The sequence below is a fragment of the Pogoniulus pusillus genome, chromosome 4, assembly GCF_015220805.1.
Source record: "Pogoniulus pusillus isolate bPogPus1 chromosome 4, bPogPus1.pri, whole genome shotgun sequence".
Lineage (NCBI taxonomy): Eukaryota > Metazoa > Chordata > Aves > Piciformes > Lybiidae > Pogoniulus > Pogoniulus pusillus.
The window spans coordinates 43908880-43934273 of NC_087267.1; the positions used below are offsets into that span (position 1 = coordinate 43908880).

The 25394-nt window shown below is 43.9% G+C and overlaps 1 protein-coding gene across 5 annotated transcripts in view; it reads right to left on the minus strand.

Annotated features, from left to right (window-relative positions):
* Positions 1 to 25394, minus strand: part of LOC135174968 (endonuclease domain-containing 1 protein-like) — a 239753-nt gene that overhangs the window by 170462 nt on the left and 43897 nt on the right. For all 5 annotated transcript variants that reach the window (XM_064142718.1, XM_064142716.1, XM_064142717.1 and 2 more), the window contains exon 2: positions 19505 to 19764. The gene's annotated coding sequence lies outside the window, so the exon portion shown is untranslated. The remainder of the gene's footprint in view (positions 1 to 19504; positions 19765 to 25394) is intronic.

The following is a 25394-nucleotide window of genomic DNA, read 5'->3' on the forward strand; positions in this document are numbered from 1 at the left end:
ATGCCAATCACTCTCTTTGAAGAACTTCCTCCTAACATCCAGCCTATACTTCCCCCAGCACAACTTGAGACTGTGCCCCTTTGTTCTACTGCAGGTTGTCTGAGAGACAAGACCAACTCCCACCTGCCTACAACCTCCCTTCAGGTAGGTAGCTATCATGACAGCTCCCTCTTTCTAGCCCTTCCATCAACCAAACACCTTACACTGTAATTCCTTCCATCACTCCAAGGCCTGAATTTTTGACTTGGACAAATGAGAGTGGACAGCACACACAGTTTTGAACTTCAGTTGGAAGAGAGCACTTTCAGAAGTACATACTCTACCCACATGGGTGGTTGTGCCAGCATGTACAGAGCCTGTCAGCAGCATTTTGCATGGAGCGTACCAAGAGAAAAAGGGAAGAAAAAGAACAAACTGCTCAATGCCAGGGAGAGAAAAAAAAAAAAAGGAAAGGAAATTTTTTTCCTTGATATGAAAAATAAAAAATACAGATTCTGAACTCTGAAGCTGAGAAACAGGAAAATCAAATTGAAAAGCAAGCACTGGATAGTATTTGACCCTTGATCTATGATGAAAAATACTCTTGCAAAAACAGCACAGTAAAGAGGATGTGTAATAGCCTTTATTTGGAACTCACAAGTTCTTTGGGAGCTAAAGAGAAATCATATCTGATAGCTACTCAAACTTCATGGCAGGTCTTACATCTACAAAATCTCTTCAACAGGAAGAGATTCTGCCTTCTGCAATACTCTGCTCAGCAGCACAGGTCATTTCTCTGCTTTACTCACTATTGCTCTACAGTCCCTTAAACCATTATCTCTCTGGAATGGTCACTCTCCCCTAATGCATAAAGCAAGTGAATTGGCAGTTCTGGACTGTTACCTGGTTTACTTCTAATTCTGTATGAATAAAATTAAACAGAAGGAGGTATAACTGGCTTATCTTTAATTCTGAGTCATGCCAAATCTGTGGATTCCTGTGTCAGTTATCTCTACTCCAAAGAGCAGACCAGAAAATGGCAGTTCCTAACCAACTTTAGCAAATACATGTCACAAAACAGGCAGAAGGAACTGGTCACCATTTGCATTTTGTACTGAAAAAAATTAATCAAGCTGTCTCTATTGAATACAGTTAAGAGCTTTGAACAAACAGAGCTAAGATAAGCCACCCTGTTTCACATGAGATAAAGTCCCTTCCTGGCTTGTCCCATTAGAACTACAGACCTTGAACTTGGAGAAAACAAAAGTCCTCTTAACACAGTAAGAGATTAGGGTAAACTCCCTCCCACAGACCTGTGTGGGGGCCTGTACACAGAAGGACATACAAACCACATCCTAAACACACCAGTTGTGCTCCTTATGCCAGAAGGTAAACTCTTGGTGTTCTCTTATACTTCTATTTCAACCCTTTTTAATAGTCTGCAAACCCAAATACATTTGGTTTATCCAGTAACTGTCAGTGTGTCATTTCCTCCGTGAGACTGGAATTTAACTACTTAAGGATGCAGCTCTAGTAAAGGCATTCCAGAGCCTGGAAAACTAATATTTCTGGGACAATGGTGTGATAATTTTCAAGTACAGTGTTTCTGCATCTTGTAGTATTATGAGAGGGCTCAAATTGCTCAGCAATTTTCTTAAGATTCCAGTTCCCAGAATTACCAAATTACATAAGAATCTCAGATGCCAATAATGAAACATTTTCTAGTCTCCAAGGTAGCACAGAAACGCCTGCATTGGTCTGACATTCCTCTATCTCCTCCAAAAAAAACCCTAGAAGGTATGCAAAAAGAATGCAAGAATGTTATTTATAAAGTCTCATTAATTACTGGAATACTAGTGGCCTAATTATGCCTGAATACTTGGTAAGGAATGTTGGAGACAAGTTTCCATGCATTCCTATCAGGTTGTCTTAACTGAGAAGAATAAACTCGTTTAAGAAAATGAAAATCAAACATCCAACAGCTTCCCATCACAGTTTTCCAACCTTTTCAAGATGACAAGCACCTGATATTATCACTGAAATAAGTACCTACAGCTATAATGAAACACGTGAATTAAACTAAGATGTTTCCTTCTGAGGTCACTGAATCAACCACGATCAGAGCAGCACAAAGAAGAAATCCACAGGACCACTTCCCCAGGAGCTACAGCAACACAGCTCTGTCAATTTATTGTTTCAGGTTCTTCACAACTCTGGATCAAAACAGCTTTCAGGAAAGAAGTAGCTGGGAGACTTCAACTTTTCCTTAGCAAATGTCTGCGAGTAACAGAAAAAGGAGGTGCCTCAGAATCACAGAATCAACCAGGTTGGAAGAGACCAACTTCCAAGATCATCCAGTCCAACCTAGCACCCAGCCCTGTCCAACCTAGCACCCAGCCCTGTCCAATCAACCAGATCATACAATCAACTAGGTTGGAAGAGACCAACCTCCAAGATCATCCAGGCCAACCTAGCACCCAGCCCTAGACAGTCAACTAGACCATAACACGAAGTGCCTCATGCACTCTTTTCTTCAACACCTCCACGGATGGTGACTCCACCACCTCCCTGGGCAGCCCATTCCAATGGCAAATCACTCTCTCTGTGAAGAACTTCCTCCTAACAACACAGAAGCACATAGAATTTCTTAGATTGGAAAAGACCTTCATCATCATCGAGTCCAATCATTAGTTTCACACTGACAAATCCTTGATTAAACCAAATCCCTCAGCACAACATCTCATCACTGTGAATCGCTATGATTGGAAAGTACCACCAGGATCATTCAGTCCAACCTTCATCCCAGCATCATTCATCACTCTCTCTGTGAATAACTTCCTCCTAACATCCAGCCTAGACCTTCCCCAGCACAACTGTCTGTTCACAATTAAAAAACGTGTTTATGTAGCCCACAAATCTTGTTAAAAGGCAGAAGCAGGTATAAAACATACCTTAAAAAGTTCAAGTTGCTTATAGAGTTTTACTATTCATGTCTTAAAGTTTTTGTAAGTAAATGGCAGCAGGAAAGAAGATTATTGGTGAACTTATGGCAACAGATCTCAAAGCTACCAAATAAGCTGGAGCTTCAATTCAGTATCCACAGTTCTTCAGTTGCTTACAGAAGTTTGCTTTATGACTTCCACAGAATCACAGAACAGCTTGGGTTGGAAGGGGCCTTTAAAAATAATCTAGTCCAACCCTGCTGGAGTCAGCAGGGACATCAGCAACTGGTTCATTGCTCAGAGCCCCAAACAACGAACCTCACACCATGATGGCTTGCAGGGATGGGGCTTCTATCACCTCTCTGGGCAACTTGAGCCAGTGTTTCACCACCCTCAGGATAAAAGGTTTATTTCTAGTTTAAAACTCCCCAGTTCCAGTTTGAAACCATCACTCCTTATTCTGTTGCAGCAGGTCCTGCTAGCAAGTCTGTCGTCACTTTACAGTCCCCTTTAAGTACTGGAAGGCTGCAAAGAAGGTCTCCCTGGAGTCTTCTCCAGGCTGAATAACCCAGCCCAGCTTGTCCTCACACCAGAAATATTCCAGCCCTCTGATCATTTCTGTGGCTTTCCTCTGAACCCTCTCCAACAGGTGCACATCTTTCCCAGATTTCAGAGTTGGACCCAGCACTGCAGGTGGGACCAGAGTAGAAGACAATCTCCTTCTCCCTCAACCTGCTGTTTAGAAGCAGCCCAGGACATTGTTGGCTTGCTGAGCTGTCAGTGTTCAACACTGCTTTAAGTGAGACACTAAGGGATCTCTGCCATCTCTAGCTCAGAACAGTGAAACTGCAGAAGGCACTGAGGGCCCACACAACCAAGCTGTCCTTGCCTGCAGCACAGGATGCTACTCACATTGCCACTAAGAGCAGAACTGCCCTGCTACTGCCCTCAAATACGTATGTTCTCAGGAAAATATCAGCTGACCACAATGTCAATGAGCAAGCTAATGATTACCAGTGAAGATGACCACAGGGTACTCCACACCTACTAAACCCTGCTAAATTTGGTAGTACAGGCACAGTTTGCTTCCACATTCAGCATCAACAACCCAGTAGAGGGATATGACCAAAGAAAAATGGCCAAGGAACAAAGAAAGGCCCATTTTGTCAGGTAGTCCAAGATGACACCTGCAATGGACTAAACAGTACACAAACACAACCTCTGAACCTCAGAGAAGCATCTCTTGCAACAGCAGTTTCACTGTCCACTCAAATACCTTCCCAACCCCTGGTATTGCACAAGTTTTTGCTCTCCTTGTAAGGTTAATGGAGCTGTGGCTGTTCAGCCTGGAGAAAGCCCCATGGAGATGTAATAGTGACCTTCCAGTACCTGAAGTGGCCTACAAGAAGGATGGAGAGATACTGCTTACAAAGGCCTGCAGTGATAAGATGAGGGGCACTGGGTTCAAACTGGAGAAGAGCAGATTTAGATTGGATGTTAGGAACAAGTTCTTTACTGAGAAGGTAGTGGAACACTGGAACAGGTTGCCCAGGGAGATAATTGAGGCCCCATCCCTGAAGATATTCAAGGTGAGGCTTGGCAGTGCTCTGGGCAACCTCACTTGAGGATGCCCCTGCTTAGTGTAGAAGAGTTTGGACTAGATGACTTTTGGTGGTCCCCTTCCAACTCAGACCACTCTATGATTCTAAGCATCTTAATCCTCATTTCCAACCCAAAGCCTCCAAAATATTTTCCACCAGCATGCAGTACAACTAAACTTAGACCTTTTGTAGAGTGAAAGGAGGCTCCAAAATGGATCTTTCTGCAGAATTAAAAACTCAAAATTGCCATTCTGCTCATTTATATTTTAATACAGTTCATGCACTGCTATTACAGCAGCATATGGCAGCAAGTATGATTTTAAATTAGAAGTGCTTCAAGAGAAGCAGGACCATCCCCAAAAAAAACTTCTCATGTACCAAAGCAAGCTTTTTTCCAAGCTAGTTATACTGAAGTCTTCAGGATGCTGATCCTCTTCTACCAACACAAATACTGCTCCACACTGAGCACAAAGTTGCCTTTGCATGATTATCTTTAGACTGCTTTTTATGGCAGAACACCAAGAAATTACCAACCATGAAGGAAGCCCAAATTCTCTGTTTTAGAGCAATGATGGTAAAAAGAAGAATAGGTCTGACTATTTGCTGTTTTAAATCACTCCAACCATTAGGAAACTCTGGGTAAATCTCATCTCACTGCAGCTCTCTGAAAATCAGGTATCCAGGAGATGAATCTTAATCCGGTTTGGATTAGATAGATAACATCTTCCACAATACAAGTTAGGTGAGTTGAAATTGCCAGCTCCAAAGCAGCAGAACTCTGAAGATCTGCAGAGATGGTATTTGCATTACAAATCTGAGGAGTGAGTGTAAACACGACACAGATTGTATCACTGCCAACACCTCAGCGGAATCTCAAGTCCTGCGTCAAGCGTCGAAAATAGACAATGCCAGAAACATCACTCCTGAAATAACCTCAGGACCCTACAGAAGGTGAAAACAGACAAGCTGAAGGAAACAAAACTCTGAATAAACATGAACCTGATTATTCACTGATTGCTCAGAAGTCCTGCCTCATACTTAAGACTGTGGAGGAAACCCCTAGGGATTTTTCAGGCCTCCAGAACAACAAACTCTCACCACTGATTTCAGTGAGGATTCTGCCTGAGCAAGGACTCTCTGGTCATTTCCTCGAGTACTGTGGGAAGTGTTCAACAGCTGAACTACAAGTTACCATATCCCAAAGAATTTGAAACATATCCCTGCAAATCCTACATGAACCCTTGTTTCAAAACAATTAACCCCAAGTACTCCATGCAGTCCCCTGCAAATCCCACATGAACCCTGGTTTCAAAACAATTAACCCCAAGTACTCCATGCAGTCCTCACCCATGGCACAGACTATGCCTCCAGTGAGCATTCTTCCAAACCACAAAACATTCCTGTTAACTTCACTTCATTCTTGTCAGGCATGAACCGAAAACAGCCCTCATTTTCTCTGTCCTGACACCATGCTTATCATAGAATCAACCAGGTTGGAAGAGACCTCCAAGATCATACAGTCCAACCTAGCACCCTGCTTGTTTTGATGGGAATGAGTTCAGAGCATGCTCTCAGCATCCTTCAGTCCTCCCAAAAAATAGTACCTATTTCTCCAAATTAGCATAATAGCAAAGATCAGTGGGTGGCAGCACTGAAGCAAACACCTGCTTTCAGCCCTGGCCTAGGCACTGTTGGAAGAGCCAAAGAACATTTAGAACCTGCTATGGGGCAGGAACTGGCCGGAGGTCCGGGCCCAGAGAGTGGTGGTGAATGGTGCACATCCAGTTGGCAGCTGTCACTAGTGGTGTGCCCCAAGGATCAGTGATGGGCCCAGTCCTGTTCAACATCTTTACTGATGATCTGAGCGAGGAGACTGAGTCCAGCATCAGTAAGTTTGCAGATGACACCAAGCTAGAAACAGGTGTTGATCTCTTGGAAGGTAGAAGAGCCCTGCAGAGGGACCTAGATAGGCTGGATGGGTGGGCAGAGGCCAATGGGATGAGATTGAACAAGGCCAAGTGCAGGGTTCTGCACTGTGGCCACAACAACCCCAAGCAGTGCTACAGGCTGGGAACTGAGTGCCTGGAGAGCAGCCAGGCAGAAAGGGACCTAAGGGTACTGGTAGATAGTAGCTGAAGATGAGCCAGCAGTGTGCCCAGGTGGCCAAGAGAGCCAATGGCATCCTGGCCTGCATCAGGAACAGTGTGGACAGTAGGACAAGGGAGGTTATTCTGCCCCTGCACTCAGCACTGGTCAGGCCACACCTTGAGTGCTGTGTCCAGTTCTGGGCTACTCAATTCAAGAGAGATGTTGAGATACTGGAACATGTCCAGAGAGGGGCGACAAAGCTGGTGAGGGGCCTGGAATGCAAACCCTATGAGAAGATGCTGAGGGAGCTGGGGGTGTGCAGCCTGGAGAAGAGGATGCTCAGGGCAGGCCTCATTGCTGTCTACAACTACCTGAAGGGAGGCTGCAGCCAGGTGGGGTTTGTCTCTTCTGCCAGACAACCAGCAACAGAAGGGGAGACAGTCTCAAGCTGTGCCAAGGGGAGTACAGGTTGGATGTTAGGAGGAAGTTGTTGTCAGAGAGAGTGATTGGCATTGGAATGGGCTGCCCAGGGAGGTGGTGGAGGCACCGTCCCTGGAAGTGTTGAAGCAAAGCTTGGCTGAGGCACTTAGTGCCATGGTCTAGTTGACTGGACAGGGCTGGGTGCTAGGTTGGCCTGGATGATCTCAGAGGTCTCCTCCAACCTGGTTGATTCTATGATTTTGTACCATGTGGGGTTTTTTGCTAGAAACAGCCAAGGCACCATTCAGCTGAAACAAACCCCAGCACTACACTGTGTCATCCACATAGAGCAGTCTGCATTCTTAAACAGCTCAAACCCAAGGAAGCTACAGACAGGACAAAAGTGAACAGACAAAAGCTCAGGAACCTCAGGCCAAAAGCTGCTTACAAGTCTCTGTCTGCACACTTACGTGGTACTGTCCATTCACCCACACAGACCTGAGCTCTCAGAACAGCGAGGGTAAAGCACCACAAAATTTCCAACGAGTCAGACCAGTCATCTAGATGAAAGAAGAAAAGTCACTGGCAGCTAACATGCTAAATAGATATATCCAAAAGGATTTGGTGGGGTTTTAGTTGGGTTTTTTTGGTTGGTGGTTGGGTTTTTTTTTGTGTTGTGTATGAATAACCCAAACTGACATAATTTCATCTTAAAACCTCAAAAAAGAGCTCAATTGATACACTGCCACTGGCCATATGCAGTAATCAGAAAGTAGTAAGAGACAAATGAAAACTGACCTTTATGGACTGACTCATCTGTTGGACTCCATGATCTCCTGAGGTCCCATCCAACCCCTGCCATTCTTCCATTATATGATTCTATGATCTCACCTCATTTCTTCTGTTGGCAATGTCAGTAGTTTCCTCATTCATTAAAGCTCTTTCTACAACCTCTGTGGAGATGGGCACTTCCAGAAAACAACTCAGGACCAGGGCTGGGATCATAGTCTGGTACTGAGCATTGGTGAAGCCACATCTTGAATACTGTGTTCACTTTCAGAGATTTCACTACTACAAAATCACTCAGGTGCTGGGACGGGTCCAAAGAGCAACCTAAAGAATTTGGAGAGCAAGTCTTATGAGAGGCCTGGAAAGAAGATAGCTGAAGGGTCATCTAGAATCACAGAATCAACCAGGTTGGAAGAGACCTCCAACATCATCCAGGCCAACCTAGCACCCAGACATGCCCAATCAACCAGACCATGGCACTAAGTGCCTCAGCCAGGCTTTGCTTCAACACCTCCAGGGATGGTGACTCCACCACCTCCCTGGGCAGCCCATTCCAATGCCAATCACTCTCTCTGACAACAACTTCCTTCTGACATCCAACCTATACTTCCCTCAGCACAACTTGAGACTGTGTCCCCTTCTTCTGTTGCTGCTTGCCTGGCAGAAGAGACCAACCCCCACCTGGCTACAGCCTCCCTTCAGGTAGTCATAGACAGCAATGAGGTCAGCCCTGAGCCTCTTCTGCTGCAGGCTGCACACTCCCAGTTCCTCAGCCTCTCCTCACAGGGCTGTGCTCCAGACCCCTCACCAGCTTTGTTGCCCCTCTCTGGACACGTTCCAGTATCTCAACATCTCTCTTGAACTGAGGAGCCCAGAACTGGACACAGCACTCAAGGTGTGGCCTGATCAGTGTTGAGTACAGGGAAAGAATAACCTAATAACCTCCCTTGTCCTACTGGCCACACTATAGCCGATACAGGCCAGGATGCCATTGGCTCCCGGAAACCAAGAAAAATCTAGAATCATTCTGAGTGTCTAAACTCCCCCACCACAGCCACCAGGGACCTACTGATCCAGAGAAACGCAGATTGCAACTCATGTGAGTACATGGAAATGCTTACAGAGTAGTGTGAACCAAACTGCTCTTTCATCCAACATCAAATGTTGGTTTGGTGCCATTTTTGGACAGTGTTGAATATTGCAGAAGGATGAGAACCACAATCCCATAAGGAAAGTTTTTCTGGTAGGACCTACACCACATCATCTGACTGGACTATCTCAAATGAAAGCTCATGAAGCTCAAACTCTCTTTCTTTCAAATCAGCAATGAAAAAAAGGACACAAACTCAAGTTTGGTAGGACAGAGAGGCTCCCCAGTTCCAGCCTGAAGTTAGAGATGACATAATCATGACCCACAGCTACCAGTGACAAACATCACCCCTCGAAATTAAGGTGGCTGAATTACAGCATTTCAGAGAGACATCAATTCTCAGTATTGTCAATGTAAGATGAACATTGCATATTTATGACAACATTAATTGCCACTTCTCCAAACTCTGAAAATCCACAAGAGAAGGAGTTGACCCAGTCCTGAACTGCACACTGGATCTTCACTGCTGAAGTCTACATTACTGATTCTAAATGCACTCAAGTTCAGTATTTGAAGCATTAGTTGTCTCTATTTTTAGTTAGGTAGCTAAATAAAGCCTCTCTGCTTGAGCAGGAGGATTGGACCAGATGACCTTTGTTAGGTCTCTTCTAACCTTAAGATTCTGTGTTTAAGGAAAAAAGAAAGTGCCTGTAAAGACCACAGGCAAAAAGGTGAAGGTTTCTAGGGGCTGACAGCTTGCTAAAGATCCCACACTGCATAAGGAAGAACAGGGTAAGTGCTACTTAAAAAAGAATCATAGAATCAGTCAGGGTTGGAAGGGACCACAAGGATCAGCCAGTTCCAACCCCCCTACCATGCCCAGGGACACCTTATGCTAGATCAGTCTGGCCACAGCCTCAGCCAGCCTGGCCTTGAACACCTCCATCCAGGGGGCCTCAACCACCTCCCTGGGCAACCCATTCCAGCCTCTCACCACTCTCATGTTCAACAACTTCCTCCTCACATGCACTCTAAACCTCTCCACCTCCAGCTTTGCTCCATTCCCCCTAGTCCTGTCACTCCCTCATAGCCTAAAAAGTCCCTCCCCAGTTCTTTTATAGGCCCCCTTCAGATACTGGAAGGCCACAAGAAGGTCACCTCACAGCCTCCTCTTCTCCAGCCTGCACAGCCCCAACTCTTTCAGTCTGTGCTCACAGCAGAGCTGCTGCAGCCCTCTGGAAAAAAAAAAAAAAGCAAGCTCTGAAAGGCCCCAACATTAAGAATGCAGGCAAAACCACAACCTTCAAAAAGTGAAGTAGAACACCAGGAAAAAAACATTAAAACTTTTGCCAACTACATGCAAATTCATTTTATTTCAAGCTAAGAAAGTAATATTGAGAAATTAGGTGATAGGAGAAAGTTTTTACATCAGATACACCAGAAAGATAAAGCTTATCAGAAAATCTGCTGGGCCAACAGGTGATATAAAGGTAAAAGCCATGCTCAAAGGCATGTGGAGGGGAAAAAGCCTCAAAATTACTTCTTTGACACATGAAAATCCAAATGAATTCACTGCTTAGTACATAGTGGTTTAGGGAATCATAGAATCAACCAGGTTGGAAGAGACGTCCAGCATCATCCAGGCCAACCTAGCACCCAGCCTAGACAGTCAACTAGATCATGGTACTAAGTGCCTCAGCCAGGCTTTTCTCCAACACTTCCAGGGATGGTGACTCCACCACCTCCCTGGGCAGCCCATTCCAATGCCAATCACTCTCTCTGCCAGGAACTTCCTCCTAACAGCCAGCCTAGACTTTCCCCGGCACAACTTGAGACTGTGTCCCCTTCTTCTGTTGCTGGTTGCGTGGGAGAAGAAGCCATCCCCCACCTGGCTACAGCCTCCCTTCAGGTAGTTGTAGATAGCAATGAGGTCACCCTGAGCCACCTCTTCTGCAGGCTGCACACCCCCATCTCCCTCAGCCTCTGCTCACAGGGCTGTGCTCCAGGCCCCTCACCAGCTTTGTCGCCCTTCTCTGGATGAAGTTCCAGCACTGGAGCTTTTCTGCAGAGGGTTTAAAGACAGGGAATCTTCTTTGGTTAGTTGAAGACTGCTAGCTAACCAGTAATAAAAATCACAGAATGGTGAGTTTTGGAAAGGACTTCTGGGGATTCTCTAGTCCAATTCCCCTGTTCAAACAGGGTCACCGATAGCAGGTTGCAAGTGTCCAGGTGGGTTCTGAAGCTCACCAGAGAAGGGAAACTCCACCATCTCTCTGGACAGTCTGGTCCAGCCTCTCTCTGTCTCCCTCAATAGTTGGTTAACCAGGAGCCACTGTACTCAGTCAGATTTCTAAGGGAACCAAGACACTGAAAGTGCCAATGAATGGACTGCAACATGTAGGTCACACACAGGAGGGCTCCGAACGAGCTCAAGTTAATTGGTACTGGGACTCAGAAAATTACCAACTTATCTAAAAGCACTTCAAGAAGACTCAGCTGCAGTGCAGTAAGGAAAGTGGTCTTGTCAATCACAGTTCTTTAATGTTCTTAAAAGATATTTGTTTGTAGAAACACAGAAGTGGACTCAGAGACATCTGCAGCTAGATCTCTCTCATTCAACTTAGCCATAAATCCTGAAAAGGAAACAATGTGAGGTCATAGAATGGTAGGGGTCAGAAGTGACCTCTAGAGATCACCTAGTCCAACCCCCAAAATAAAGCTGTAAGTGCATCAAAGCAGTAATCCTCAGTCCCTTCATCCAACTAGTTATTACACAGCATGGCTGGGAGAGAAAAAGATGATTAAATTCCAGTAGATAAAAGCAAAGCCTCACATTTATGAAAAAAAATAACTACCAACAAACAGAAAATTATAGGCTCTAAATTAGTTTTTCCCAGTTAGGAAAGACCTTGAAGTCATGCAGACAGCTTCATGAAAATACAGCTTTCACAGGGCTTGATGACAGGAGCAGTACAACAGCAAGCAGAACTTCAGGAGTAATTAGGAAGGGAACAGAGACTGTAGCAGCAAGCAGCAGTGTGACCCTGCATTTGTCTGCATGTTTGTATCCTGTACTCTGCAGACCATTTTGGTTCCTGGATCTCAGAATGAAGATAATACAGCAAAGATGGGGGAGGATGGGTGGACTTGTGCACAAGGAGAGATGAAATCCAGCAAGACTCCTCAGCTGGCAAAAGGAAGGACTGAAGAGAGATCAGATGAAGTATACAGATGCAGTATGCGAGCAAGGGACAGGGTTGCCACAGAAGCACATAGGAACCATAATAAGCCTTTTTTCATGAGATAAATGCATAACCTCTGTAATTCACACTTCTAGGTCGTTAGGGACAACCAAATAGCTTCATAGTGGGGAAAAAAAATCACAGCAGCAAACATGAAGTTGTGAAGTCTATGGCTCAGGGCTCCCCAGCTGCAGGTTGCTGGAAGAATGTATGACTGTGCCATGGGAAGCAGAACTACATTCCCTGTTCCCATACCTTCCTGACTACAACTACAGGCTGCTATCAGAAAAAACACAAATTTATGCTACAGGTCCTTTTGATCTGACAGATTTTTTTCATACTGCCATTAGATCTTTTCTGATGTTGACACCACAGACAAGAATAAGCAATAGTTCTATCACTAAGGTAGTTTCCTACACTTAATCATCTAAAACCAGTGTGTATTTATGGTCATGGAATATAATCAATTGCTTCATTTCCTTTATTAATCAGTATTTCTATACACTGGTAATGCAGTCAGTAATAAGGCAGCAAGCTGTTTTAAAGAGGAGGAATCTTGCAACATGAAAAAGGCTACAGTGTGAACACAGGAGGTCTGTCCTTTTTCCACATTAAGGCAGTCATCTTCCATCAGCCCCATCACTGTTCTCCAAACTGACATCAGAAACATGCAGCTGATGAGAAATGACACTTGGGAAATCAAAGAAACATAGCATTGTTTAGGTTGGAAAAAGACTTTTAAGATCATGGAGTTTAACCACTAACTCTGCATTGTCAAGTCTGACATTAAACCATGTCCCTTGGCACCACATCCAGGCACCTCTGAAATCCCTCCAAGGATGCAGATGCCACCACTTCCCTATGTAGCCTATTCAGGGCCTGAGAGCCCTTTCAGGGAAGAAATTGTTCCTAACATCCAACCTAAAACTTCTCTGGCACAATTTAAGTCTCTTTCCTCTGGTCCTATCATGTATTACCTGGGAGAAAAGACTGAACGTCACCTTGCTAGAACCGCCTGACAGGTAACTGTAAAGAGCCAGGTCAACTTCCCTCAGCCTCTCTTTCTCCATGTTGAACAAGTCCTGTTCCCCCAGCTGCTCCTTACAAAATCTTCACCAGCTTCACTGCCCTTCTCATAGAAGTCTTAGAATCAAGCAGGTTGGAAGAGACCTCCAACATCATCCAGGCCAACCTAGCAACCAGACCTATCCAGTCAACTAGACCATGGCACTAAGTGCCTCCAGGCTTTGCTTGAACACCTCCAGGCATGGCGACTCCACCACCTCCCTGGGCAGCCCATTCCAATGCCAATCACTCTCTCTGACAACAACTTCCTCCTAACATCCAGCCTATGCTCCCCTTGGCACAACTTGAGACTGTGTCCCCTTGTTTTATTGCTGGTTGTCTGAGAGAAGCAACCAACCCCCACCTGGCTACAGCCTCCCTTCAGGTAGTTGTAGACTGCAATGAGGTCAGCCCTGAGCCTCCTCTTCTGCAGGCTGCACACCCCCAGCTCCCTCAGCCTCTCCTCATAGGGTTTGTGTTCCAGGCCCTTCACCAGCCCTGTTGCCCTTCTCTGGACACCTTCCAGCACCTCAACATCTCTCTGGACCTGCCCCAGCACCTCAATGTCCTTCTTGTAGTGAGGCCCAAAACTGAACACAGCATTCCATCAAGGTGTGGCCTCAACAGCACCATGTCCAAGGGGATTATCCATGCTGGCCAAGCCAGTTCTGATACAATTTATCTACTCCTGCAGAAATTCTTTACAATGACTCCACATTTACCAGGCACCAAAACAAGACAGGGAAATTGCTGCAAGTCAAGTGTGCCACGTGGGAAAGCAGGAACACCCACTTCTACTTTGGCAGGACTCGGTGCCATTTCAGCTCTTCTTTCCACAGGGATCTGTGCTGGGATCTGTTCCCAGTGCTCTTCAATGAATTCATAAATGACATGAAAGGGCTCAACTGTGAGATGACAACATCTGTTGATGGTAGTAAGTTATTCACAGTAGCAAAGACAGCAAATGAGTAGGAAAAGAGGACTGTGTGCAGATTACTGATTGGACAATAACACACATCAGCAAAATTCTGGAGTGAAATTCATTAAGTATCTCCATGAAATGATATGCAAAGGAAGATAATTTGGTGTTGGGCACATGGTCCTAAATTTGTGTATAGGCCAATAGGCTCTGAACTCACTCTTCACACTTGGAGCAGGCTGAGGTCTAGAAAGCCCCAGTTATCAGAGATAGTATAAAGGGATGAGTTGCTTATGTCTCCTCCAGTGCAAGTAGTGGATTTTAAATGGAGTTCAGGTTCAAAATTCAACAAGCTGCCATGCTAGTTAAGTTGATGAACCACAGAGCATTACACTTCCTAATATTTCTCATAACTTGAAAGGGAGATTTAACAGATTCCAGTGTCCAGTAAACACCACAACACACCTAGCTTAGTAAATGTCCAGAGATTGAAGAGGCAAGCTCCTGCTCCTGTGCTCCTCATTCACTCACCTTTGGACACTGCTGGAGACAAACTACTGCTCACAATAAGCATACAAGCACAGGTCCTCTGCTACTTTATATTCACTCCCCAGGTCACTTCAGCCTAGCACAGATGCAATAACCTAAAGAACTGTTAAGTGTTAGCACCTTTCCTTGCTTATTAGAAGCATCCAAACATTGACTGTGGATACCAATTTAAAACCACATTTCCTTTCTCTACCAAAGGTGATTCTGTAATCGTAAATAGCAGGGAGGAGAAAAAAAAATACACAACCTAACATGAGAAGTTCAAATCACCATGGGGAAGCTGTAAACAAATTAATAAAACAATGGGCAGAGAGGATCCAGAGTAGACCACCAAAATGATCAGAGGGCTGAAGCACCTCTCCTACAGAGACAGGCTGAGAACACTGGGGTGCTCTGCCTGGAGAAGAGAAGGCTTGGAAAGACCTTATAGCAGCCTTACAGTACCTGAAGGGAACCTAGAAGAAAGCAAAGGAAGGTTTATTTACAAAGGCTTGTAGCCAGTCATTTGAAACTAGAGAAGGGTAAATTTAGATAGGACACCTGAAACAAGTTCTTTAACTATGAGGGTGGTGGAAACACTCAAGTTGCCACGGAGGAGGTGGAGGTCCCATCCCAGGAGACACTCACTGTCAGCTTGATGGTGTTCTGAGCAAACTCCTCCAGTCCAAGATGTCTCTGCTTATTTCAGGGGACCTGGAGTAGATGAGTGACCTCAAGAGAACCCTTCCAACCCAGCGCATGCTACAAGTCTACAAAGTCTACTGCTGAGGAAAACAAAGTATTAAAATTATTTCACAAGTTATTTTACTGATTCCAAAGAGAGCTAAACTTGTCCTAGGATGATGATAAAGTGGATTGACGTCTTTATTCTATTCTGGACTTTCTGCATCATTTGTCAAGGAAATTCCTCTGAACTACACTAAACAACATATCCGAACTACAGCACAGTTGGCAGGGAGAAAGCCACCTCATGACTGAGCATAAGGTCTATCTATCATCTAGCAGAGAATTCTGTTCGCAGAACTATTAACATCTCAATGCCTGTTTCAGTCCCCAAAAACCTTCCATCCACCAGTTTCTCATTTTGAAAGGGTGCTGTGACTGCTGTCGCTGTAACTGTTCTTAGAGCGGTGACCATGCACTTGGAAGGCTTTGCACAACACAGTGGAGCACAGCATATTTTAGTGGAGTTTAAAGTTTCTAAAGTGGTACTGAGAGGCAAAAAAAGCATGCTGTACCAATGCATCTAGAAAACAGTCATTATTATTCTGGGACAGGCAAATTTAGCTCTCTTCTGCTCTTCAATGAGCCACAGAGCTATGACATAGTTCTAAAAACCTTACACAATTCTTTACATAATAACTGATATTCCCAGAGATTATTCCTGTCCTCTGAGAAGTGGTTTGGTTTTTTTTTTTCCTAGTGAAATACCTGATGTTACTTTCCAGTCTTTATTCTATTCTGGACTTTCTGCATCATTTGTCAAGGAAATTCCTCTGAGCTACACTAAACAACATATCCAACCCTAAAACACATATATACAGGGTAAGGTCTCAAAATAAAAGCCTCTGCAGAAGGGGCCATTCATTATTTGAGCTCCTTCTTCTCTGACTGAAAGGTAACTTGCTGCTGTCCATGCATTTGCTCTAAACTTTCACTCCAGGTGTCTTTTGCTACAAAGAGAAATTCCATTTGGAAAAATCTCAACCTGAGATCTTACCTGAATTTCCAAGCAAGAGGAAAAAAGTGTTATCTTTTCCAGGGAAGTCTTACTTCACAAAAGTAATGGATATTTTATTGACATTTTCAGACTACCACACTGTAACAGACTCCTGACACAGTTGTTCTAATGGTATAGAACCACAGGAAAAATTAAATCACTGTATCAAGATGATCTTTAAGTGAAATTTCACATCACTATTTCCCATTTCTTTTCCTTCCAAAAGAACACCAAGTTACTCCAACATGGAACATAACACAAAACCTGTTACAGAAAGACTTCCTTGTTATGGGTGCACATAGCACTAATTCTGAATAGCCAAGGCTACAAAACCAAATATGTAGACTCACACTGAATCCCTTAAGAAATCATAATTACTGAACATATCACTGCTTCTAAGTTTCTACTCTCCTTCAGCCCTTTAAAACTTCTGGAAGATAAAGACTACTAAAACACAAGCTATCATTAGAAATAAATTTTGCTTCATACTCTCTCTCCTTTCACACAGTCCAGCTGCCTAAATTTAGCATCTATGGTTTTACTCCTACTACAAACTATGTTAACAAACTCCATGTAACTCCCCAGTACAGAATCATAGAATCAACCAGGTTAGAAGAGACCTGTGAGATCATCCAGGCCAAGCTAGCACCTAGCCCTAGCCAGTCAACTAGACAATGGCACTAAGTGCCTCAGCCAGCCTTTGCTTGAACACCTCCGGGGATGGTGACTCCATCACCTCCCTGGGTAGTCCATTCCAATGCCAATCACTCTCTCTGGCAGGAACTTCCTCCTAACATCCAGCCTAGACCTCCCCTGGCACAACTTGAGACTGTGTCCCCTTGTTCTATTGATTGTTGCCTGGGAGAAGAGACCAACCCCCACCTGGCCACTACCTCTCTTCAGGCAGTTGTAGACAGCAATGAGATCACCCCTGAGCCTTCTCTTCTCCAGGCTAAACAACCCCAGCTCCCTCAGCCTTTCCTCAATACTGAACCACAAGTCTGGTAAAACAGCCAGGTCGAATGTTTGACTTGGGAAAAGGACACAGAATCAGTTGGTTACGCCAATAAAACACTGCAACTCTACTTGGCACAGGAAGCTCTGCAGTGGAAACTAAATATGAATTAAAAAACACGTATATCTAACTGCACACCTTAAGTTGCTTAAATACTAGGCCTCTAGGCTAAATTAGAGATCCAGGCTGAACCACCAATAGAAAGAGAGGTAGCTTCTAATGAGGCAAATCATCCCCTTCAAGCAGACGTGAAATAGATACCTCCAAGAAGCAGTTCATCCTACCTATATTTCACCCCATGATAATCTAAGTTTGTTGAGAAAAGTCTCACCCAGAATATAAGAGATGAAATTGAAACCCTGAGGTGCCTGCACGTGTTTACTGTGTCTTTTAGAGCCTAGTTGAAACTTCTCTGTGTATACCCTTAGAAAACCTGTATTACTTCACAGAATTGCCACCCAGCTGTCACACTACTCTTACACAAAGATGCACACATGCTCTTTCACAACTACTCACTTCCAGCTCCTTCAGCTACTTATGCTTCCTGGAAAGCAGAGTTGGATCCATATACACCAACTACCCTCACACTGCTTCTACCATCTCAATTCTGCATCATCTTCACTGTTCTCGGTGCAGAGATTTTGCCCGAATTCTCATGTGGAAAACAGTTTTTGTCTTGAAAAACATTTGTCTCAGCTCCATACTGAAAAGAACTGAAGAGCCTGAAGAATTACTTCAAAAATTAATTTGGCAGTTAAGCTGCAGCAACAGTGAACTGGAAATGAATTATTAGGACTGAACACTGCACTTGTACTCAGTTGGTACCTACAAGTATTAGCTTCTGAAATTCTGTACCAGCAGTTACAGCAGTAAAAGGTAACAGTGGCTACTGGCTAAGTCCTATTTGTATTCCCTCAAACCATAAAGCTACCACCATGCAGTTCTTTTTTCTTCTTGGACCCACCATATCTAAAAACAATGATGCTCTTGTGCTGCGGAAGGGATGGAATGTGAAATCTCATCCACATCCCAACAGAATCCCACAAACATTTTGGCAGTAAAAATTTATTATGTAAAGCCCAGATGGCATCCCAAATATTTCAACTTCAAAATTTAGAAATCTCCTTTTTTTTTTCCCCCCATTTTGCTTAAAATAAACTACAGAAAAGCATCATGACTAAAATTAACTGCCCAAAAGCATCAAGCTAGGTAACCAGACTTAACTGAGCAGTTATTTGCTCGATGGGAAGAACGTCAATGTGGCTTCCTCCATTTCATTTCATTGTCAGAAATGAATATTTTCCTATTCAAATATATTTGACTGGCAGAGAGAAGGAAAATATAATAAGCAGATTCATTCAGTAATATATTATGCTTTGAGAAGAACTTTTTCAGTTATCTGAAACCTAAGTTTTATATCAGCTTCAAACTTTCAGAACCAATGTGTGATTTTTAGTTATTCTTCTGTATTCCAACAGACTTCCTTTGCTTACCTTTTGGGTTATCCACTATGTCATATCAGTTCTGTTTCTGGGAATGTGGTCTTCAAAACAGTTTTAGCTGCTGCTTCAAAGAAGCTAAACCTGTTCATCATTTCAATTTCAACATCAACTTAATCATTGCCATAGCCTTCAAGCTATGGGATAAAGATCAATCCTTGACTCTGACTGTCATTTTGCAGTGAGCCCACTCCTACATTCCTTTTATATCTATCACTTCAGTGAATGCCAAAAGAAATCTCAGTGTACTTGGCATGAAGGCTGCACTTCCTATATTTATGCTCCCACTAATGTATGCTCCATTTTAGTCTTAACCAGTTTTAAATCATCTGTGAGGAAAGACAGCATAAAGCACAAAACAGTTCACGCCATTGCTTTACTGATACGAAATACTGTTCACCCACATTGCCTTCTCCATCATCCTCCCTCTCTTGGATTCTCTCTTTAAATACACCCAAAAAATAATGCAGAAGGATCCATGGTAATTTTTTTAAGTGAATATTACACACTCACGTTAGGATTGTTGCTCCTATCCAAACTTACAGTACCTCCAGAAAAATAAATTAGCACTTCTTAATTGCACTACCTTAACTTTGCTGGCAGAAACACATTTGAATCTTCCAGACAGATGAAAACGAAGTACTCTCTCCAAGCAAGAATTCCTTCTATCTGGCACAGTAACACTTCATCCTTTTTAATTATTCCACAGGTGGTTGCCTTGGAAACTGCCAAGTAGCTCTTGGATTTGAGGGATCCAGCATGAGAAAGTAGCAAGCCTTTGTAACCACAGCATTCGTCTCCGCATTGGCTGCAGCGGCGCAGGAACAACAGAAGGGTTGTGAAAACCTGCAAGAGATGGTTAAAATGGACAAAGATTAATTATAATCGACCAATGCTTCCAAAATAAGATCTAGTCCATGTGGATAGCCCCTTCACAGCGTCCAGAAGCTATGCCTCAGAGCAGCACTGCTTGTGCTGCCTCCCAGCACAGCGACGAATTTCACCTTCGGGAGAACAGCACCGAAATGTTGATGCCGAAGGAGCTCCCGAGTTCAGCTTTCAAGATCAAGCAGGATGAGACTTCCCTCAGCTGCAAGAGAGACGTTCCTAAGCGTCTGGTCAAACTGCCTGAAATTCAGTGCTATTGTTTTTCTTTGAATAAAAATAGAGCGACTATAAATAGCTGCCATGGCGAATGCTGAATCACTGTATTTTGTATCATACAGCAAATTGCTTCAAACTTCATAGCATCTTGGAAACTAAGAAAGCTCTGCTTGCTAAGAACACAATTAAAAGCCTGGCAAAGCAGCTCATTCTGCATTCTTCTAGCTCCTCTGAAAGTACAGAAGATTTTTCCTTTCCCTCTCAAATTTCCCACCATTGCCTGAGATTTTCCCTTTCCCCCTCTAATTTCCCACCATTGCCTGAGATTTTCCCTTTCCCCCTCTAATTTCCCACCATTGCCTGAGATTTTTCCTTTCCCCCTCTAATTTCCCACCATTGCCTTAATTTTCCCTTTCCCCCTCTAATTTCCCACCATTGCCTTAATTTTCCCTTTCCCCCTCTAATTTCCCACCATTGCCTGAGATTTTTCCTTTCCCCCTCTAATTTCCCACCATTGCCTGAGATTTTCCCTTTCCCCCTCTAATTTCCCACCATTGCCTGAGATTTTCCCTTTCCCCCTCTAATTTCCCACCATTGCCTGAGATTTTCACTTTCCCCCTCTAATTTCCCACCATTGCTTGAGATTTTCCTTTCCCCCTCAAATTTCCCACCATTGCCTGAGATTTTTCCTTTCCCCCTCCAATTTCCCACCATTGCCTGAGATTTTTCCTTTCCCCCTCTAATTTCCCACCATTGCCTGAGATTTTTCTTTCCCCCCTCTAATTTCCCACCATTGCTTGAGATTTTTCCTTTCCCCCTCAAATTTCCCACCACTGCCTGAGATTTTTCCTTTCCCCCTCAAATTTCCCACCACTGCCTTAGATTTTCCCTTTCCCCCTCTAATTTCTCACTATTTGAAATGCAGCGATACAATAACATGACAATAAAGAGAGATACCACAAAACCAAACAAAAACCCAACTACATTTTCTGTCACTGGGCCCTGTTATGAATTTCAATTTCTCAGAAATCCTTTGTTTTCTTCTGTTCACTTTAGTAACAAAAAGTAGCTTCACAGTATGCCTTAGAAGAGTATTTTCACCAAACCTCTCAGTCATGCCAACTGTCATTTTCATTTCTGGACCCTGAGGCTGTCTCACAAAAGGCAGGAAGGATCTGTTAGTATGGCCAAGACATCAGTGACTTCTCAAGATCTCGCTCATACAGGAATCATACAATCAACCAGGTTGGAAGAGACCTCCAAGATCATCCAGTCCAACAGTAGTAACAAATTGCCTGGCGGGGTCTCAAGTAAGACACCACTCTGGAGGTGGATTTGCCTGTGCCCTTCTGGATGTTAGGAGGAAGTTCTTCACAGAGAGAGTGATTTCCCATTGGAATGGGCTGCCCAGGGAGGTGGTGGACCCTGGAGATCTTCAAGAGAAGCCTGGCTGAGGCACTTAGTGCCATGGTCTAGTTGACTGGATAGGGCTGGGGGATAGGTTGGACTGGATGATCTTGGAGGTCTCTTCCAACCTGGTTGATTCCATGATTCCAACAAGACACCTAAAGTCAGGAGAATATGTCTGTTAATTCTAGAGATAGGTTTCAACAGAACAAAGCAGGCTAAATGTGCATCCATGTCACAAAAAAAGGGAAAAGAAAAACTGAAAAAGAGAAGTAACAGAAATGAAAGAATTTACAAACCATCTCCCAAGATTCTACTTTGTCCTTTTGGGGCAGGTCCTCTCCTGCAGGCTTGCTCTCAGCTTGGCAATTCAGGTTCTCACTTGTAAAAACACCACAGCCAAAGCTTTGGTCCTAAAGGACAATAACTGCATATACATCTAACCCCACCCATTCCACAGTACTCTCCTTTTCTACCCATCCTAGTCCTCCTTTCTAGCACACTGCTCCTGATAGGCATTTTCAGGCCCACAAAAAACTTCCAGACTACTTAAAATACCTTTTAAAGCTCCTGAATAGCCAGCACATGGCACTGCTGCCTTCCTTTCCTTGCCTTCTTGAATCATTCGTTTCTTCCTCCAATTCTCAAGCTGACAATTTTCCTTCTCCTCCCATCTTCTCTCATCCAATCCCACCACAGACAAAAAAACATGTTTAAATAGTCCTCTGTTGGCTGTCTCCTTGGTGGGCTTTGTAGTTTCCTTCAGAGATCTTGCTTCCTTCTATACATCCTCGTCAGTCAGTAACTTGCCCCATTATGAGCAAGGTTTCCCAAAAATGCACTAACAAGAAGAGGCCTTTTCCTTCCCTTACTCCCCTGCAGCAACAGACCCAAGACCTGTTTAATCATTTCTGGATGCAGCTTAGGATGGACTCAAATCTTCTTAGCTCCCTTGTCCCACTATCCCAGGGTACACTTCCTCATCTACCCTCCACCCTCTGGGAGAGGCAACCTGCCTCCCTTTCAGTCCAACATGTTTAGTTTGGTTTGTCTCCTCGCAGGGGTTCTCCCTGCAGAAGTGACAAGCCCAAACACTGATGAGTATGGACAGTATTTAATCTGTTCCTGCTCTTCACAATCACAGGTGTGGTCTCCTGCACATCCTGCTAATGCAGAAGAAAATCTTCCTCCTTCCCAGTTCTCTTGAATATATATCCAAAGCTTTAAGATGACTCACCAAAAAATGGTCACACATCATTTAAGGACAGGTAGATTTTTCTTCTCTGCTTCAGGTATCTTGACACTACTCTCAAGCACATCTCACTCCACATTCATTTTATTGCTTCTCATAGGGCAGACAGAATTTGATCTACGACATCAACTCCGAGTGTTTGTCTATCATTGTTCCAAATCTGGTACCTGACCAATTCCCCAGTGTTAGCCCTTTTAACCCACTGAGATATTGCCAAAACCTGTGCATCTAGTTCTCAGCAGGCACTAAGACCTCTCATTTTCATTTGCCCTATTCTTAGAGCAGTATCATTCAGAAACTATTCCAGAAGTCGTGTTGCAAGGTTTCTTCTATCTCGATTTACATCTTACAACCCTTTAAAGACATCTTTTAATAAGCTGACTTCTAGAGTCTTCACCTGTAGTAGGTGATGGAGCCACTCTGCCTTTTCCCTATCATCATCTCATAACAAGTAAACCCCTTCAAAGGCTGTAAGAGAGCTCTTGCTGGCTTTTTCCTATGTGTTTTAAAAAACTTAGGATGATATTTATGTTAAACATAATCATTTTAACACCTACTCTGCAGACATTCTGTTTCTGTGAAAACCCCACCTGTGCTCCTGTTCAAGCTTCTCAATCCCAGTTCAGACTCTGCCTATCAAGTGATTTGGCTTGGGGCTCCTGAACCTTCTTGCTGCTTCCCACAGACAGGGGTCACTCATTGGAGCCATGAGTTTAATCCAATGCCTGACTTGGATTTTGGGTTTAGATTCTGTAAGATTTGTAACCACCTCAGATGCCATTAAGACACAGATCAAAAAGGAGTCCCACTAGAAGATTTTTTTGCCCTCCCTTTGAGGAAGGAGATGTCACTCTCTGAATCTCTTTTCTCGACTTAGGGAACATTTCTGTGCTGTTGTCTCCTGAAAAGCATAAATAAAACCTTCTGTCTCAGTCTTCAGGGGACATATGTCTTTGCTCACTTCCAGCTTCAGTCCCCATGCCCAAGGCTGCCTTCAGATTCACATCCTGTCTCCACCACCACCGCGCTACAAGACCCTGAGTCACCAGTGCCTGGAGGAGAATGATCAGCAAAACCATAACCACTGTAAGCTCCTGAGTTATTACAGAAATACAATAAATATCTAACTCCTGAGCAGTCAAACTAAGGGCAATATCATTGAAGGACTTAAGTAACTTTCCAAGTCCACTGTGGTTTCAGGGATTTTCTTTCAGGCTTGTTCTCAATCTATTAACACCACAATTCTGCATAACCACTACACATCCCTGAAGAAAAGTCTTTGTTCACATGTCTGCACACTTACTGAGGTCATTTTCTCCTCCTCAGCCTCTGCTCCTGATGCAAACTCCTTTCTGACCAGTCCCTACCCTCTCCTCTGAAAAGCTGCCCCCCAGATAAGTACTTAGAAGCTCACAGGAAATACAAAATCAGAGACCTGTGCCTGATGGAGAACACAACAGCCAAGACAGCACAGAAAACCCTCCCCCTATTGCACTCAAAGATACAAGCAATTTTCACTGAACCACAAAATGGCATGGATCAGACAGGACCTCTGACAACCACTGTGCTAGTCTGAAGCTAACCAGAATGCTTTGGTGAGAAGGATTAGCTCACAGATTGTGAAAGGGAAACAATGGTGATGTCTACTTCACTCATAGGCTTGCTGAGATATATAAGAACAAGAATCCAAACATAGATAAGGTATTCAACTTCAGGCACTGCCTGAGCTCTGGGCTGCATTTTTTTTTCTCTCTAAGCTCAGCTGCCATCTCCCTGATTAATCCACCTGCTTCCCAACTCCTCTGGCCAACCTTCCCTTCTCCCTTGGGGCACAAAGCAACATCTGGGGTAAGGTAGGAGAGTGGGAGAAGGCAGAAGGGCAGTTAGGAGCCTCTCCTGGGGACTCAGGTTTCTGGGAGGGGAGTTGTGTTTCTGTATTACCTTTTAACTTGTCTATTTCTGCCTATAACTGTATATACTGTAAATATCTGCTTGCATATTCTGTTAAGATGTAAATATCAGCATCATTCAATTTCCAGAGCTGGCTGAGTCTAGTCTGAGTAATTTCCAAAGTGTGGGGGGTAGGTAACACCCAAACCATCATATCTTTTATTTTGGCACCAAATGTGGGGTATTACCTGCCCCCCCACAATCACCTAGTCCAACCCTTCTGCTGAAGCAAGGTCACTGAGAGCAGGCTTCACAGAATCCTTTCCAGGCAGGTTTCAAGTGTCTCCAGAGAAGACTCCAGAACCTTTTTGAGCAGCCTATTCCAGTGCTCTGTTACCCTCACAGGGAAGCAGTTTTTTCTTATGTTCAAACTCCACTCATGATGCATCACCCTACACTGGGCTTTTCAAAGAAGACCAAGGATGATCACAATGTCAAACTCTTAAGTAACAAAATCTAAGCCTTAACTCCCTTCTCATCTGTGGAAATTCCTGGTCTGTTTATTTCAGTAAGGTATGTTCAAGCTAAGAACAAAGTTCCTTGCTCTGTTCTTGGTTTCACTCGCAGCTGAATTAATAGGTTTGGAAAACTCAATGACCATTCATTCTAAAATGAGTTTCTTTAGTTGAAATTCCTGCCCTCTTTAAAAACTCTCTGAAAATGGTTATGTGCAGAACTGATACACAGCCATAACCACATTCCTCAGTCAGCTAGAAAGCTGATAATTGTATTTTCAGCATTAGAAAGAAGGGCAGAGACAGCT